Source organism: Delphinapterus leucas, chromosome 6 (genome assembly GCF_059928025.1).
Source record: "Delphinapterus leucas isolate spDelLeu-1000000601 "Yukka" chromosome 6, BTC_Dleu_Yukka2, whole genome shotgun sequence".
Classification (NCBI taxonomy): domain Eukaryota; kingdom Metazoa; phylum Chordata; class Mammalia; order Artiodactyla; family Monodontidae; genus Delphinapterus; species Delphinapterus leucas.
In genome coordinates, this window is record NC_143134.1 from 9465956 (window position 1) to 9485364 (window position 19409).

The following is a 19409-nucleotide window of genomic DNA, read 5'->3' on the forward strand; positions in this document are numbered from 1 at the left end:
AAAAGGAATTAGATGTTCTTTCATTTGGTTTTGAGAATAAGGTACATATTAAACAAATTGGATAAAATATGTAGATTTTCATGAAGCACATTGGCTGGATAATCACGCATAAATTCACACACAGATTTGCCCCATTATTCAAAAGGAAACTATAAATTAATTGCAATCAGAACCTCCAACTTTGCTGTACGAAGTTCACGTCTTCTGACCCCTGGATGCAGAGGTTCCCATCAGGAGAGTATGGGCACCTCCTTCTGTCAAGGCTGTTAGGAGGATACACAGTGATTGTCAGGGTTTTTCCTGAAGTTCCGGGGAAATGCCTTAGTAAATAAGAACCTTTAGTTGGGGTCGCTGTCTCCGTTCGCACTGTTTGCTAGAGCTCACTTCTCTGCCCCAGCTCAACTCAGAAACCCTGGGGCGTGCTTGCTCTGTGCCTGGCTCTGTTTCACGATGTCCTGCGGATCTGGTTTTTTATGTCCATGGAGTGGCGGGTGTATCCTCTGTAGGCGGCCTTAGAGGGGCTCCAGCTGTGAGCCTCCTGATACAAAGCTAGTAAAACCGTGGAATCACTGACATACTATCCAAATATTTTTACTTCACTATGCACGTCAGGGACCACAAGGAGTGTAGGTCCAGCTCTCTGGTCTTCTTTTTCTCAGAGGAGTTTATACATCGGTCAAATATGGGTAATTATACGGCTCGGCTATCATTTCAAACTTTCTGCTTTCCTAGCAATTGCCATTAAATGGGAAGGTTTTGAAATGTTTCTGGAAAGACCACAAATATTTTCTCGTCCTTGTTTCTTTCTTTGTTGGAAAATAGTTCCTGTGCCATCTGGTTTCAGGGATGTATCGTTATATGTAGTACTGTTTGTAGGGAAGAAAAAAAAAGCTGTGAAATATGGCCTGAGTGCAGTGCATTGCAAAGTAAAAACGTCTTCTGTAGTTTCTAAAATGGAGTTTGTAGCTTGGACTTGCAAGTAGTTTTGGTCACGGGGGTGAAGCCTCGCTCTGGGTGATCGTTGTTTCCTGTCTGGTATCCGCCTCTCCTTCGTAGCAGTTGTTTTCTTCAAAGGGCGTCCTCTAACTCAGATGTGAAATGTTCACATTTATTTTTATTCTGTCACAAAGCATTCTCACAGAGGAGAGGGTTTCACGATGGGACCTTCTAGGATAACAGCAGGAGTTTCACTTCATGTGTGTTCTAATTATTCTGTCTTAAAAGAGCAGAATTATGTTTGGTCTTGTCATTACTCTAACAGTCTGATACTGAACAGCTGCCTTAGTGGAGAGAAAGATAATAAAGAATTTTTAATTTTTACCAAGAAATGGCAGAGGGAGGTTTCTAAAAGCAGTCAGATGTCCCCTGAGTGTCCATTACTTGAGAATTTGATTTCTGCTGAGGACCTCTGCTCCCGTGTTCACCGTGGTATCACCTGCAGGGAAATGCACATGTCGTTATTTTGCACATAACAAAGGGCCAAAGGCTGCTTTTATACAACAAAGTTCTGTTTTGCACTCTTGGTGCCAGTAGGAAGCAATCTCAGTAAACTGGAATTCCAACAACAATTGGAATGGAATGAGGAAGGTTCATCTCTTCAATGCTGTCTCTGTTCTGGGTCCTTTCAGTCAGGACAAGGGAAGCCACCATGGAAACAGATTCTAGAGCCTGGGGCCCACCTGGCCGGTCCTACCTTTGCTCTGCATCTCAGGCTGCACCTCCTCCGCTGTCTTCTCATACCTGACCATCTTGCAGGGATGGATGCAGGCAGGCGATGACGCAGACTTACTCCTGGACCCAGCTCAGGCCCCAAACATATAGACCTGGATTGGAGTGGAATGAAGGGGCTACGCGGGGTCCAGGCAGACAGGAGGCATCAAAGACAGCTCCCAATTGGGAGTGTTTGGGGAGGCGGTCCTGCAAGGCCAGGTCTGTGTCGGGTGTTTGGGTGGGGGGCTGGCCTGAGTTGGATAGCTGATTTCTTAAGAGTTTGACCTCTGAAAAGTGACTAGAAGTTGCCCTGACACTGTGAGTATCTATAAACGGATAAATTAAAGTTTTGAATTCCTCTCTTCCTCCCAAGTCCTTATCAGTCTGCAGTGTACCCTCCACGGAGTCTAGAACAAACTAATTTAGGGTGATATGAGAAAATAACCAAGTCCCTCTAGCTGACTGCATCCCACTTGGTTATGAGCGATCTGTCATTTTTTCTGGATTTATTTCCAGATCGGTGAGTCATTTTCCCCCTGGTGTCAGATTTCCTCCACGATCTATTTTCACATGAAATTTACAAACATCAACTTTTTGGGTCTTTTTTATTAAATTTTTTTCTTGAGCTATAATTGACATATAACACCATATTGATTTAAGGTGTGCAGCGTGTTTCCAATATATGTGTATATTGTGAAATGGTCACCACACTATGTCTCTTTAACACCCATCACCTCACAGAGTTACAAGCTTTTTTCCTTGTGATGAGAACATGAAAAATCTACTCTCTTAGCAGCTTTGAAATATACAACACAGTGTTGCTATCTGTAGTCACCATGCAGTGCATTACATCCCAGGACTTAAGTTATCTTATAACTGGAAGTTTGTACCTTTTGAGCCCCTCCACCCATGTCACTTACCACACCATCCCCTCTCTGTGTATATGAGTTCAGTTTTTTGTTTTGGGGCTTTTCTTTTTTTTTTAAGATTCCACATAAAAATGAGATCATACAGTATTTGTCTTTCTCGGTCTGTCATGTAGCATAATGCGGTCAAGGTCCATCCATGTTGTCGAAAATAGCAGGGTTGCCTTCTTTTTATGGCTGAATAGTATTCCTGTGTGTGTGTGGAAGGTGTGGGAGGAGGGAGAGGGAGAGAGAGGGAACATCTTTATTTCTGTATCCGTTCATCCGTCAGTGGACACTTAGGTTGCGTCCATGTCTTGGCTACTATAAATAATGCTGCAACAAACATGGGGGTGCAGATATCTCTTCGAAATAGTGATTTCATTTCCTGAAGATAAATACCCAGAAGTGTAATCACTGGACCACATGACAGTTCTGTTTTTGAGTTTTGAGGACCCTCCATATTGTTCTCCATTGAGGCTGCGCTGGTTTACATTCCCGCCAACAGTGCACGAGGGCTCCCTTGTCTACACATCCTCGCCGAGGCTTGTTACTTGTTATTTTGATGACGGCCATCCTGACAGGTGTGAGGTGATACCTCATTGTGGTTTTGATTTGCATTTGTCTGATAATTAGCGACGTTGAGCATCTTTTCACGTGCCTGTCGTCCCTCTGTATGTCGTCCTTGGAACAATGTCCTTGGAACAATGTCTCTTCGGGTCCTCTGTGCCCATTTTTAATCGGGTTGTTTGCTTTTTCACTGTTGAGTCGTGTGAGCTCTTTGTATATTTTGGGTATTAACCCTTTACTGGTCGTATCACCTGCAAACATTTTCTCCGATTTGGTGGGTCGCCTTTTCGTTTTGTTGATGGTTTCTTGTGGAGTGAGCATGTCTTGTGCTAGGAAGCAGTCTGCTCATTTATGGTTCATGTTGACATTAGCGTGAACTCAGAACACTGTCTAAAGGTGCAACAGGATTATCGAGGAATTTACAGGAATGAAAAACCACTCTACACAGTCATACAGAAGAGTCTCCACCGTGCACCGGACGGTCCACGCCTGACAAAGGCAGGTGACGGGGTGGATATTTATTCCGATAGGAGCAGTTAGTGTCATCCTGCATGTAGACTTAGTACACGTGTTGGGCGTTTTTCCTCCAGCAAGTCTTAATTGCAGCTACTTATGCAACCTGGGCATGTTGCATTGATGGGACATTTCAAAATAAAGAATTGCTTAAGTCACAAAGAAACTATTTCAGAGATTTTGTGCAAGTATAAGTGGCCCAATATGAATTATCGATGCATTTGGAAGATAACCCTCTGGCTCACTCACTCTGTTTCCCTGTCTCGGTCGTGGGTTTGTTTTTATGATGAACTGTCTGTATCCTTGTCGGGTCTCACTGGGACCATCAGGGCAGCTAGTCAGCATCTTAAGCATTTCTTTTTTTTTTTTTTCTTAAGTCTAGTTGATTTACAAGGTTGTGTTCCTTTCTGCTGTACAGCAAAGTGATTCAGTTATACACATATATATTCTTTTTTCGTATTCTTTTCGTTATGATTTATCACAGGATATTGGATATAGTTCCCTGTGCTCTGCAGTAGGACCTTGTTGTTTATCCATCCTATATAATAGTTTGCATCTGCTAATCCCAACTCCCAATCCTTCCCTCCCCCTCTCCTTGGCAACCACAAGTCTGATCTCTGTGTCTGTGAATCTGTTTCTGTTTTGTAAATAAGTTCATGTGTGTCCTATTTTAGATTCCACGTATAAGTGGTATCATATGGTATTTGTCTTTCTCTGTCTGACTTCACTCAGTATGATACTCTCTAGGTCCATCCACATAGCTGCAAATGGCATTATTCATTCTTTTTTATGGCTAATATTCCATTGCATATATATGTACCACATCTTCTTTATCCATTCCTCTGTCGATGGACACTTAGGTTGCTTCCATGTCCTGGCTGTTGTGAATAGTGCTGCAGTGAACATAGAGGTGCATTAAACCTTGTGTTTCTCATGTCATTGTCCTGACGTGAACATGTCTGAAATGCAGGAGAGTCCCCGCATCCTCTCCTCCGTTCTTGACCAGCTGCTCTGTCGCTCAGGACACAACTGTTCCCCTCAACCCCCCTTCACTGTCATCCTGGAAGTGTCTTCACCTCATTCCTTTCCTGGTTCCCTGGCTCCTAAATGCCATGTGTCTCACTTTTTTTGTTTTCCTCTCTCATTTGCCAGAAGCAAACCCTCCAGTAGCTTTCACAGAAAGTGTGAAGGACCAATGGTTTCTAAGCCCTACTTGTCTGAAAAATGTTTTTTATTTTATCCTCACACTGAAATGACAGTTTGGCTTGGTTTGGAATGATAGAGTTTTCCTAAGAATTTTGAGGAAATTGCTTCAGATTCTTCTAGTTTCTAGTGCTAACGTAGAGGAGTCCAATGCCAACCTGCTTTCTGGCCCTTTGTGTGTGTGTGACCTATGATTTTTTTCATTCTGGAGGTATGTCGAATCTCCTCTTTATCCCCGGTGCTCTGAAATTTGCTTGGTGGTATGCAGTATTTTTCAGACATTGTACAGGATATTTAGCTAGGATAGTTGCCCTTTCCGTTGGAAAACTCGTGAGTGTACAGTATGGAAATTTTCTCATCATTTTTTTTATTTCCTTTCCACTCTCTCTGTCCTTTCTGAAACTTGTATTATCATGATATTTCCAACTCCCACATTAGAACTGAGGTTCTGATTTTCTTTTCTTGCCTGTTTTCATTGTACTTTCTGTAGATCTCTTCACCTTTGTCTTCCATGCTTCCTGCTGAATTTGTCATTTCTGCTGTCATACTTTCATTTCCCAAGGCTTCCTTCTCATTCTCTAAATTTCCTGTGGCATCCTGTCAGTTCACCCTGTCATGTGTGCTGTAATGACCTTTATCTCTTTGCAGCTCTTAATCACTGGAGGTTTTTGGGGGGTGACTGTCATTGTTGTTACTTAGTCCCCCACCCCCATTTTCTGCATTTTCTCTATTCCCTCAAGTTCCTTTTTTCTTTTTTAAATCTACTTGGGCTAAATTTCATGTCTGAGGTTTTCTTTAACGTCTCATGCTGATTGGCACCCACACGTTGACTGGAAACTATTGTTGCTGGGGGTTTGCCAGCTGGTAGGCATCACCTAGGACTTGGCAAGGACCCAAAATGTCAGCCTCTGCAGGTCTTTCCTCGTAGGTTGATGAGTTTCTCTAGAAAGAAAAGCATTCCGTTTCCTTCCCTGGCTGAGGGTGGACGGGGCAGGGACGTGCTTGGCAGACGGCATTTGGGAGCTGCACGGGGACAGGGCTGGCTTCCATCACTCGGAGGACGTGCCCATTTAATTCCCACACTCGTCTTCAGCCTCTTCTCTCGCCCCTTCTCTCTGCTGGGCCAAGCGTCGCTGGGTCTGACTCTGGCTGGCTCTCTGTCCCCACAAGAGAAGCCTCCTGACCCTTAAAGACGAGAAGGAGGAATGGCCAAGGGGCTCCAGGGGCAGGTGGAGCTGGCCTGTCCTCCTGTACTCAGAGCCATCCCTCCCCGCCTTCACAGCGGTCTAGTGGCCAGGCCTTCAGCTGCTCACGTGAGCTTCCTTCTTGTTTGCTTCACCTCCTGTGGGCACCTGGTTTCCACTGTCTTCTCACATAAGTCAGTGACAGCTCCCTGCCCTTTATATTCCAGTGAAATCACAGTTGTTCTCTCTGTCTCTCTGTCTTTCTCTCTCTCAGATCTAAGGAAGGAACAAAAATAAAATGCAGCCATTCAATCCACCACTTGTTAGTAAAAGACAGTTTACAACTTTGGACCTTGTTTTGAAAGGGAGACTCTTTCTAGCCTCAGAAAGCAGTGTAGACAGAGACAGAATCTCCACCTCTGCCTAACGAGGTGACCTTGAGCAAGCCTCTCACTGACCCAAGTCTCGGTTCGTCTTGAGTAAAGGGAGGGATGAGTGCCTGCGTCACAGGACCGTGGTCACAGGCAATGATGTGCTGGCACAGAGCAGCGCCACGGGGCGGGTACCCAACTGATGTTACCTGTCATTGTTCTGATTATTATTATTAAGAGAATGTGGTCAATGACTCTTTTGTTCCTTGACTACACATATAGAAAGCTTCTGAAATAAGCAACTTTCAAAACTTGCCAAAAAAAAAAAAAAGGGACTTTTTCCTAGGTTATGTTCCTTTTTTCTTCCTCCACCTTAAAAATGTAGTGAGAAAAAAAATTGATGGAAAATCACTGACAGATTGGGAGCTTTTGTTTTCATTCAAGTCACCCTAGAGTTCCTGAAAAGTACACGTATGAACTTTAGCACCCTGAATATCAGAAATGGGGAAAGTGCTGATGGAAGGCTACAAAGTGTTGGTAGACAGCTGCTTCTTTTGTGCAAGCTTAAGATCCGTAGCTGTGCAGGAAACACTGCTCACAGACCCACAGAAGACCTGTCACACGCTGCTGGCTAAGGGCTGACATTTCCTACTTGCTTGTCATGCTCTCACGAAATGCTGGAGCCCTCAAAGCGTTTTGTTTTGCTAACCAACTGATACATCATTAGGGAGATGTTTCTAAATTCACCAAGGCCTGTCCACTTCTCTTCCTGTGACAAAGACCTCTGCAAAGTACAGTCGACCCAGAACTCCCATCCTTGTCTGTGGCCTGAGAGAATCCCTCTTCCACCAAGTAGTAAATAACTTGAAAAACAAATGGAGAGATGATTTGAAGAAGGCTTGAGTCATTGCATACAGAGGAAATGGAGTCTGTATCGTTGGGGGTTAGTCCAGAGCCACCTGAGTTGACGTGGAAAGGCGGTCCCTTATCCACTCCTGTTCAGAAGTTCCGGGTCTGTTGGAAATGTTATCTAAGGCCAGAGAACATAGCCAAAAACTTCAGAAAAGCAGAGGGCGTTTACTAATGGTTCCAAGAGCAAACGTGAGCTCAAAGCGCAATTCTTCCCTTTTCTTACCTTAGAATGATTCCATTCCTCGTCAAGCTGAGGTTATCTCAGGGCAGATCAAGGTGTTACACCGAAGTAGGACGTGATTCATCGGAAACATTGAAATATGCATGATGTGTTTATTGTATATAATCTGATAGTGTATTCTTCACCCCGCATCGTTTTCTCCACCTAAACTACTTCACACAGACCAAGTGCTAACTAGAACATGATCACGAAACTAGGGTCTCCATTTTCAGGGTGGAATAGCTTGGAAAACTTATGGAAGTGTTTCTCACTCTTACAAAGAGAACGTTGATATTGTGCACATGAATCAGATAAACTAGAAATTTATGGTCAGAAGAATTTTTCAGACCTCATGTAAACATGGATTCTTGGTATTCTTAATTCAGCTCTTAAATACAAAGTATTTTCATTCCTATTCCTGAAACTCTATAAATGTACATGATTCTTTTATGTTTTCCTTTTAAGTGGATAAGTGCCGAAAGTTAGGTAGCTTTTATTAACTGTTTGCCTAATTCATTTTTTTCTTTTGTTAACAGCTTTATTGAGACATAATTCACATACTGTATATACACTTTCCTCATTTAAAGTATACAATTCAGTGGTTTTTAGTGTAGTCACAGGTAGGTCCAACCATCGCCATAGTCACTCTTTAGAACATTTTCATCATCCAAGAGAAACCCTGTGCCTTTTAGAGAGTACCTTCCTTCCAGACTCCCATTTCCCATCCCAAAGCAGCCACTAATTTGCCTTCGGTCTCTATAGATTTGCCTGTTCTGAATACTTCATATAAATGGGATCATACAATGTGTAACCTTTGGTGTCTGGTTTCTCGCACTCAGCCTAGCGTTTGCAAGGTTCATCCATGTTGCAGCATGGATTTCATTATTCAGTGTTCCATTCCTTCTTATGGCTGAATAATATTTCATTGTATGAATATACTGCATTTTGTTTATCCATTCATCTGTTGATGGACACTTGTGCATCTTCTTTGGAGAAATGTCTTTTCAAGTCCTTTGCCCACCTTTTGATTGGGGTGTCGGACTGTAAGTGTCCGTTCTGTAAGCTGGGCAGTGGGCCTTTATCAGATGTGTGATTGCAAATGTCTTTCTCATCTTTCGGCTTGTCTTTTCACTCTCTTGATAGCATCCTTTGATACACAGAAGTTTTCAGTTTTGATGCAGTCCGGTTTATCTGTTTTTTTCTTTTGTTGCTCGTGCTTTTGGTGTCATATCTAAGAAACCATTGCCAAATCCAAAATTATGAGGATTTACTACAATGTTTCTAAGGGTTTTATAATTTTAGCTCTTACATTTAGGTCTTTGACCGATTGTGCTTTATTTTGGGTATGTGGTGTGAGGTAAGGGTCAAACTTTACTCTTGTATGTGTGAATATTTAGCTGTACCAGCACCGTTTGCTGAAGACAATATTCTTTCTTCATTGAATGATCTTGGCAGCCTTCTCAAAAGCCAATTGACCACACACATATGGGTTTATTTTCTGGAGTCTCAGTTCTGTTCCTTTGATATGTTCATCCTCATGCCAGTACCATACTGTGTTTTTAAGTTGAAGTGTGGCTGATTTACAATATTATGTAAGTTTCACTACAACGTAGTGATTCACAATTTTAAAAGATTATACTCCACTTCTAGTTATAAAATATTGGCTGTATTTCCTGTGCTGTACAGTATACCCCTGTGGCTTGTTTTATTTTATACATGGTAGTTTGTACCTCCCATTTCCTTTCCCCAAGATAAACGCTGGTTTGTTCTCTTTGTCTGTGAGTCAGCTTCTTTTCTGTTATATTCACTAGTTTTATTTTTTAGATGCCACATATAAGCGGTATCATATATTTGTCTTTCTCTGTCTGACTTACTTCACTTAGTAGGATAATCTCTGGGTCCATCCAGGTTGCCGCAAGTGGCGTTATCTCATTCTTTTTTATGGCTGAGTAGTATTCCATTGTATATATGTACCACATCTTTAGCCATTCATCTGCTGATGGACATTTAGGTTGCTTCCATGTCTTGGCTATTGTGAATAGTGCTACTCTGAACGCTGGGGTGCGTTTATCTTTTCAAATTAGAATTTTTGTCTTTTCCAGATATATATATATCCAGGAGTGTAATTGCTGGATCATATGGTGACTCTATTTTTAGTTTTATGAGGAAGCCACATACTGTTTTCTGTAGTGGCTGCATCAATTTACATTCCTGCCAGTAGTGTATGAAGGTTCCCTTTTCTCCACATTCTTGCCAACATTTATTTGTATTCTTTTTGATAATAGCCATTCTGACAGGTGTGAGGTGATATCTCGTTGTGGTTTTGATTTGCATTTCCCTGATGATTAGCGATGTTGAGCATCTTTTCATGTGCCTGTTGTCCATCTGTATGTCTTCTTTGGAAAAATGTCTACTCAGGTCTTCTGCCCATTTGTTAAATGGGATTTTTTTTTTTCTTTTTGATGTTGAGTTGTATGAGCTGTTTATATATTTTGGACATTAACCCCTTATCAGTCATATCATTTCCAAATATTTTCTCCCATTCAGTAGGCTGTCTTTTCATTTTCTTTTTGTTGGTGTTGTTTAATAAATTTATTTATTTTTGGCTGCGTTGGGTCTTAGTTGCAGTGAGCGGGGGCTACTCTTTGTTGCAGTGCGTGGGCTTCTCGCTGCGGTGGCTTCCCTTGTTGCGGAGCACGGGCTCTAGGTGCATGGGCTTCAGTAGTTGTGGCACGTGGGCTCAGTAGTTGTGGCTCGCGGGCTCCAGAGTGCAGGCTCAGTAGTTGTGGTGCGTGGGCTTAGTTGCTCCGCGGCATGTGGGATCTTCCCAGAGCAGGGCTCGAACCCATGTCCCTTGCTTTGGCAGGTGGATTCTTAACCACTGTGCCCCCAGAGAAGTCCTCTTTTCATTTTCTTCATGCTTCCCTTTGCTGTACAAGAGCTTTTAAGTTTAATTAGGTCCCATTTCTTTATGTTTGCTTTAATTTCCTTTGCCTTAGGAAACATATCCAAAAAAAGCATTGCTATGATGTATGTCAAAGTGTGTCTGCCTGTGTTTTTTTCTAGGAGTTTTATGGTTTCTGGTCTTAGACTTAGGTCTCTAATCCATTTTGAGTTTATTTTTGTGTTTGGTGTTAGGGAGTGTTCTGATTTCATTCTTTTACATGTAGCTGTCCAGTTTTCCAGCATCACTTATTGAAGAGACTGTCTTTTCTCCATTGTGTATCCTTGCCTCCTTTGTCATAGATTAATTGACCATAGGTGCGTGGGTTCATATCAGGGCTCTCTGCCCTGTTCCGCTGATCTCTGTGTCGGTTCTTGTGCCAAATAATTCATTCTTTAAGTTGCTGAGACGCGTTGAAAAGTATGGCCAGCGTGATGCGTACAGCTTAGTCGTAATTTTAATGATCAAATATTAGTGTGCTCTAGTCATTAGCAACAAATGAAAAGTGAAATGTTTTTACCAGTCATATCACTGTCGTTAGCAAAAATCTCAAATCCTGACTACCTGAGGTATCAATTTTACCCTTTAAAAATCATGAGGTCTGGGAACTTTTTGGAAATTGTACCTAGGATTTAAATTCACATCTTCATTAGGAAGCCCAGCTAACTACAGCGGCTCATTTATTTCTAAGAACAGTATTTAGTATCTTAAAGTTCCACGTTAAACAGTGGTATAAGTCCTGGGGTTTGGTTTCCTTTCGAGCTGAGAACGTTATCCGTGTCCTGCGGGTGGAGGGAACCACGTGGGCCTCTGCTACACAAAGCTCGTCAGTAGCTCGACAGCCCACACGGGGTGTCTAGGCCACAGTGTAGGTATGTCCTGCCTTGTTTCCATGGTAAAAGGTTTGGGGTGGGGATGAGGCGGGGGATGGTGCAGCCTGAGATTGTGCGGAGTTGCCGGTCTCCCTTTTTTCTCGTTGGAACGTATTTCTGGTCTGAGCCTCGTTCTGCTCTGGGCAACCACTTTCTTATATTATTTCATGTCTGTCTTCAGCTTTCATCAGCCTTTGTCACAGATAAGCTACTGCAGCGGTTTTTAAAAAGCAACCTCGAGGAACACGATATTCTTTAAAACGGAACTTTCCGGAAAACTCTCCCTAGTCCTCTAAGTCCCAAAATTAGAAAGAAGCGGAAAGAAGGAGAGGAGGCGGCTCGTGATGTTGGAAATGTTCTGAAACATCTGCCTCTCGATGGCGTCCTCTTCCTGGAGGTCAGGGTCAACGTCATGAATATCAGAGATGGAGCCTGTTAGCCTTTGAGGGGCTCAGGCTGTTTGTCCCTAAAGATGTCCTGCTCTGTGCAGTCAGCATGCCACTGAGCTCAGAAGACAGGTCAAGACAGCCTCGTCCTTCCCAGTTGCCAGACCAGACTCCGCTCCAGGCCCCTTCCCAGGGCGTCGGGAGGCCTCACCGCCCTCACATCCTCACTCCCACCTCCTCTCCAGGCCTGGGTGCCTCTCCATCCAGTCCATCTACTGGGTAGATGATTTATCTCTCTCGCAGACAGGGCTGTGCCTTTCTGAGGTGGGGGGAAACCACTCATAGGCTAAAGCTCCTTTCCCTAAGTGTTAATATTTTTCCATCCCTCCCTTCCCTTGGTTGCTGGTTGGGTGCATCTAGTAGGTTGCCTTGCTATTTACACAGGCCACAGTCCCGCGGTGAGGAACCCCGTTTCCTTTGAGGCTGGAGCCATAGGTTTTAGCTCTGGGTCTGTGTCCCCGATGGGGGCTGGAAGTGTCTCTTCTGGAAAAGTGTGGGTTCACTGCATCATTTTTGTCTGACTTTCTCTTTCCCTGTTCCTGTTCCTCCCATGTTTGCAAATTATTTTTATTGCCACCGTGTGAAAAGTGGAGTGACCCCTACGGATAGCTGGGCATTTGACCAACTTGCACAGACTGACACAAACCTTACCCCGGGGAGATGCAGACGAAGGCCCAGGAGCCGCCCAGTGGTGCCGTGTGGGGAGCTCCAGTGGTCCTCTGCCTCCAAGCACGGGTTAGTGGGGCTCAGCTCACTGCCTCAGTTTTGCTTTCATTTCTCCTTTCTCAAAGAATGGCATCAGGGGCTTCCCTGGTGGCCCAGTGGATAAGACTCCACGCTCCCAATGCAGGGGATCCAGGTTTGATCCCTGGTCGGGGAACTGGACCCCACATGCCACAGCTAAGTCTGCATGCCGCAGCTAAGAAGTCTGCATGCCACAACTAAAGATCCCACATGCCACAACTAAGACCCGGCACAGCCTAAATAAATAAATAAATAAATATTTAAATGGCATCATTTTGTGAGTTTAAAATGTTTGCCTTAATAATTAATATGCCTTTGTTTTGCTGTATACACATACTGAGGTGTGCGTGCGCGCGCGCGTGCGCGCACACACACACACACACACACACACACACACACACACACACACCCCATCCATGTGCTAGCGGCCGGTCCTGTTTCAGGAGCTCAGTGATGTGAGTGTGTGTCTGGAGTTCCCATGGTTGTGAGGCAGCTTCAGCCCCAAATACCCTGTCCTCACACCAGTGTCCAGAGCAGGAGGGATGGGGCAGAGGCCATATGTCTTGTGAGGCTCTGTTTATTTTTATTCTGGAGAAATTCCTTTCCAGCAGACTTTCCCCTAAGTGTCATTGACCACAACTGTGTCTCGGGTCCATTTTTCTTTCCCAGAAAGGGTGGGAAAGTGAGGACCGGCGGCGGGGCGTAGAGTCACCCCAACTCCTGAGATGACGCACAGCTCCGAGGGCCCGGTGTTCAGGGACTCTCCATCTGTTATCTGAGAAAACGGCATTTGACATGGGTGCAGTCAGACGGCGGCTACGGAGCTCACACAAGTGGATCCCCGTCTGCCCCAGCAGGTTTAAAAACATTCCCAGAGAGGCCCTCAAATTCTTGCCTCCAATTACTAGTGACCCCAGGGTCCAAAAATCTGCTGCCAGTCGTGGTGAAGAGACGGAGAAAAGGAGACGGTTAGAGGCAGCTGCAGAGGGCCAGGGGGATGTTAGTGATGTGAGCTGTGACCCGTTCAAAGCCTTGTCTGATGGATGAAGAGGGTTTGCATGGGGGGTTCTCCTGAAACCTCGTTCTTTCCCACGCAGCCTCCGGAGCCCTTTGGAGCCCAAGGAGGCATGCAGGTGGATGCCCGTGTTTGCTCTGTTTGCTGCCTGAGGTTCCGCGCAAAGTAAGATGCCAGTCTGTCCCCTTCTCCTTCAAACACCCGGATCTGATCTGCCCTCGAAAATGAGTAGGGCAGACACGGGTTGTGCTCAGCATTAGTCCTCAAGGTTGTGGAATGAACAAGATGCTCACACAACTCAGAGAACCCTGAGCTGGGTTGATGTCAAACATATTTGGAGGCTGCTGTTTTGTTGTTGTGGTGGTGGTTCTGTAGCTTTATTGGACCCTCAGCAGTTAGTTCTCATCCACATGAACTGTCTGCAGACTTTTGAGAGTGGTGACAGGTACATAGGTGACCACCGTATAGAGCTGGTTTGGTGAATCTTCACCCTCGTTACATTTTCTGGACAACTGCACTTGGCTGCCACACGGGACACTGCTTATTCCTTTGGCGCAGCAGCTGTGTTGAGCCTGGGGTCGATGCATACATCTGGTGGAGTTCCAGTTCCCTTCATGGCAGATTTCCAGATTTCTCTGGGTGCCCGAGGGGGAGGCTTCTTGAAACCCACTCATGGAGGCGCTTGTGAATGTTGATGGTGTATTCTCTGGTCACCACTGTGGTGATGGCGGCCCGGCCCTGCTTCTCCTCATTGCCCTTCTTTGCGGGAGCCATCCTGCTGGGCCGGGGCTGGAAAGGAAGCTGCTTTTTTTTTTTTTTTCTTTAAAAAGTAAAACTGTATGTGAGTATTGATATTTTTGAGTATCAGATGAAGAAGACATCTGTAGGGTGAGAAACTAAAGAAAACACACTTGGCGACATTCAGGCCCTTGAGGAGGAAGTCGGCTCTGCTGGTCACGAGGAGTTTGGAAAAGATTCTCTCTACGTACAACGTGTTCACTGTCACACAAATGGCAGATGGCAAGGTTTTATTCTAGGAGAAATTTCTTTACCCATAAGGTGCTCGGTGGTAAAATTGAAAGCTCGCTGTTCTGTTTTCCCCCGACCTCTCCTCTGCACTCCCTGGTGAGGTTGGTGAGGTTCTGGTTCTTTCCACGAAGGTGGGCAGCCTCACTAATCCCTCCATGTCTCCCTCGACTCACTAAGAGCCTCTTGGGGGCGACTCTTTGCTCCCCGAGTCCCCGGCAGCACCGAGAGTCCTGAAACCCAGCAGGACCAAGAGGCCGAAAGAAGGAATCGCTCAGCCCTTCCTCCTTCAAAGGAACAATCCAACTGTCTGTGTCCCTGGCCACGAGCCTGCTCCCCAGGGCAGCATCTGTGAACTCCAGGCATGGAAGGCATCTAACCCCTCGCTCTGATTTCTAACCCACATTACTTTTGTCCTAGTTCTCAACTTCCAAGGCCATTTCATTCTGTATTTTTCATTGGTTTGTGGCCAGAAACCGATTGGAGAAAGGGGAGCTTAAAACAGGTTGGGAAAAAAAAATAAATAAAACTGGCTGGGAGTCAGGATTTGGAATCAGCGATGCTGCAGGAGTTGTTTTCTGTAACTAAGAGCTCACTCTCAGAAGACACACACTTAGGATAACGACGTGACTGTGCGGTGGGAGGTGGCACCTCGGCATGGCAGGGAGCACCCAGGGGAGGCCAGAATGTGAGGCGTCACGGACAGCCCTCAGCCGTGGGTAACCTTAGCTTTGTTTCTCTAATCCGCACCCGCCTCCCACCCCAACACCCCCAGGCCGTTCCCGCCGCCCCACCCGACGCAGGCCTGGATGTCCCAGTTCATCCAGACGCTATCACGTGTTGCAGATGGCAAAATGAATAAGTAAAATACTTATTGGACAGTTTCAGTTATAAAGCTTTCTTAGAAAATGAAAAGAAGGCCTTCGAGCCTAACGTCCAGGCAGGGAAAATGGCCCGTTTTGATGACAGCTAACCCAGGAGCCGCGGGCTGCCCTCTGCACACATGAGCAGCATTGGCGGGGGCCACCGTCGCCCAGGACACATGTCCCGTCCCCCGTGGGGAGCTTGTCTTGGGGCTGCGTCCTCACTGCTGTAAAGGGAACCCCTCTCTGGCTCTCCTGCAGCATTTACCTGTGTCCTCTCTTCCCTGATTAGCAGACATCATTGTTTGGTCGTGGAAAACATCTCCTGACTTGTAGTTGCACAGGGACCTTGTATACATAGCAGGCAGCCGCAGTATGCCTTGCTTCTTCTTTGTTAATTACCGTGTCAGGAAGATTTGAGAAAATGGTCCGGGCCGTTCTCAATGGATGGTTGAGCTCCCCATATATCAAGCATTTGTGGGTGTTGTAAGCCACTCAAGGACGCACGTCCACAATCATCAGAGGGTCTCAAACACTGGGAAGCATCCTAAAAGATTTTTGAAAAGACAAATTATAGAAGAAGAAAAATGGTGACGAGGCCCTGTGCTCCCTGTCTGGTCCCTCCTACACATTTGCGTTTTCCTTCTGTGAATGCGCTTTTGAAGAGAGGAAACCTGCTGCGTCCCTCAGTCTAATTCAAAATTTTGATTGTTTCAGGAAGATTTGGCCATTTTGAATTGTGGATATAATATGGGAAAAAGACATTACAAGTCTAATTGTCGATGTGTCTGCTTGTTCATTATGACTTTCATCTCCGGAAAATGTCATCATGCTCTGTTTTTTTTCTGAGCTGAAACTGACAGATACTAAGTCTCTTAGTCAACGTAGCAGGTGTGTTCAGGATAATTGAGCACAAGACGACTGGAAAGGACTGTAAAAAAAGAGTTGGAGGAGCTGGGATGGAAAGTTCTTTTGAAAGACAGAAAACGTTAATTTAAAAGAGTTCAGGAGTTGAAGCCAAAAGAGCTGGCCAGGTTGTGTAGAAAAAGACTCTGCAAGACTCCCCCTTGCACACTTCCCTTTGAATGGCTTTCCTACCGCCAGTGACATGAAAATGATGCAAATCCTGCCCTCCCAACCACTCGTGAACTTCAGGGCAGACGGTGATAGCAACTACAAATGAGTTTAAGAAAACAGGCAGGATGTCATTAAAATCTTTTAAAATGTTCTGTGACATCTGTTTTCCATTTTGCTCTGGTGTTTAATTAGCTTCAGTCTTGCACAACTGCAGAAATCTTATTTGCTGGAAATAGTCTCTTGGAAGAAGTGACCTTTATTTAATAGAGAAGAATGTTAAGTGTCCTATGGGCTTGATTAACTTCATCCCACGTTGTAACTTTCCCATCGGCTTCAGGGTCCGTCGGCTCACGTCTGTACAAATCAAACTCCGGGTGGTGGGAGCTCTCAGTGGCCACTTGGTGCCACTGTCATATTTCTGAGATATCAAACATGGGAGAAACGTTAAAGGGAATAGTGACGCTTCCGGAAACTTTTCATGTGCCTTCCCGTCTGTTACAGAGGTTGCTGGCTTCTGAGCTAGTGAGGGAGTCGAGTTCTGGAAGAGTTTCCTTCCTCGCCTTTGTGTTGGATGTGTGATCCCTTTGATAAGAATAATTGTCCCGAGGGATGGGAGCGAGCAATACACCCTGTAAAAACTTGGAACACGGGTGCCTCTTTGCTGGGGTCCAGTGGTCCCAGGAAGATCATACTGGACAAATCCTGGAGGGCAGCCAGGAGCACTGTGTCGGCAGCAGAGGGGAGAGAACGCACTTAATCCGCAGCCGACTCGATTCTTCTCTTCTCCAGAACGCCCCACGGCTGGGCCTCCAGATCGGGACGCCGCGGGGACAGCGCAGTCACCACGCGCTGGCCCCCAGCGAGGCCTGCTGGGCTCCCACAGGTCCCCTTGGCTTTCCTGAGGGGAGTCTGGACAGCAGTGTGCGCTGTGCCCACCTGACTTGCCTCTGCAGGGAAATTAGTGGGTTTTAATTACACGTAGTTCGCGACTTCTATGCGTCAGCCCGGGAGTTGTCACTGGTTCCAAGTCCTCCTCGAGTTCTGTACCCAGTGTCTCTCGCGCACATCCTTCGCCTTTATCTGGCCCAGGCAGGCTCTGCTTTCCCACAAAGGAGATGCCCTTAGCTCTCTGACCTCTGGCTCAACATCGAGGCCATACTTGTCCTGGAGAAGGAAAAACTCACACGGAGGAGAAGACTGTGTGTTTTAAGTATTAGGACGGCATCGAGATGTTGTACGTTATAAATGCTTCATTTGGCTGGACGACCACACGTGCGGCGTCTTGGGGACAAAGCCAGTTTCTGCTCTGGGAACACACCTGACGCAGGAGTTCTGTCTTGCGCCGTTCAGATGCTTCAGACACCAACCCACTAGGAGAGTGTTTCCCAATGAGGGTGTAGGAAAATCAGTAATAGGAGTTTGTGAATAGTGCTTAGTGTTTGGAAAGATCTCGCAGGTTGCACGGGTCTGCTGGGATGCCGGGTTTGTTGGCCTTTGGCTACAGCCCTCTTCGTTCACTACCCAGCCCTCCCCACGCTGACCAGAAGCTCCGGAGGATAGTCAGCTATCACCCCTGTTCAGTACCAGATGAGAAAACAAGCAAGCCGTTTATTGCATGTAGTTGGGTTTCCTTTAAACAACCAAGGACGCCTTGACAGTCTCCCTCCCTGTTCTCAGTGACTCAGGTGCTGCCCCTGGACCCCCAGCCTTTTCACCTGTGCTGCTCCGGCTGCCTGGCCAGCCCCTCCCGCGAGCAGCCCATACCCCGCCGTCCAGAGGCACAGACTGCCTTAGGTCGCCGTCTGCCCCCGCTGGACTGAGGGCTTCCGCCCTGGGGACCCTCATGTCTTTACTCTCTGAGGGAGGTCTCCCCACGAGACCAGAGGTTCTCGGACACCAGGCTGTGTCGGTCCTGTAAGCTTTGCCGCAGCCCTACCCCAGCCTTAGCACACAGTCGGCGCTCAGTAAATATGAGTGGGCTTAATGGACGGGTTACATGTAATGTCACACTGGGTGGCATTTATCCATATGACGCCCGCTTACATCACTAGGCCGTCCTATTCTGGAGGAGGAGCTTATCCATGGAGCCATCGGCCATCTCAAGTAGCACAGTGTCTAGGACAGAAGTTTAATTTAGTTCAGTTACACTTGAGGTTTTTTACATGGGGACACTACAGATTTTGCTAAAGGCTGTAACGATGAAGCTTCCTGTCCTGTCATCAGGGAGTGCTGTGAGAAGTCTCTCCTTTGCTCAAAACTCCTCTCACCTTGTCGTGAAAGATCCGGTTGCAATCAATTGCTGGTAAGTGAGCAGTATGGGATCTGAGGTCTGTGAGCAGCTTCCGGTCAAAGAGAGCTTTGGTTGGAACAGATCCCCTGTCTCTGCTGCACAGAAAAAGTTTGAATGAGGTTGCTGACGGGACCTCTAACCTTGCTTGTTTTCTGCCTGTTTTGTTTGTTCGGGCCTGGCAGGGAGCCCAAAAATAAAAGCTCGCTTCAGTTTGACTTTCATTGTGGTTCAGTTTTGCAATGCTCAGAACGCCCTCAGGAGCCCTCTGTTGTATCTGTGGACATCTCCCGGATTTCCAAAACAAACACAGCGCAAATGGGGAATTTGGTAATTTACAAACGTAGCAGACAGGGCAGCTGCTTCCTTGGTCTGGGAAGTGTTTGCTTCAGATAGAGTGGACCCCAGAGGGAAACTAGTCTGGAAGCTCCGCGGGGGTCTCCGCCCTTGGCCTCCCTGGCAAAGCAGCGTTGGGGGAGCAGCCTGATGTCAGAACCCACCAACCCCCAACCCGGGAAAGCCCTCGGCCCAGAGGGCCACCCTCAGT

At 46.1% G+C, this 19409-nt stretch overlaps 1 protein-coding gene and 1 pseudogene across 1 annotated transcript in view; one reads left to right on the forward strand and one right to left on the reverse strand.

The window, feature by feature from the left end:
• Positions 1-19409, forward strand: part of PALLD (palladin, cytoskeletal associated protein) — a 382354-nt gene that overhangs the window by 201214 nt on the left and 161731 nt on the right. The window lies entirely within an intron of this gene.
• On the reverse strand, positions 14005-14403 carry LOC149748842 (large ribosomal subunit protein eL31 pseudogene; annotated as a pseudogene).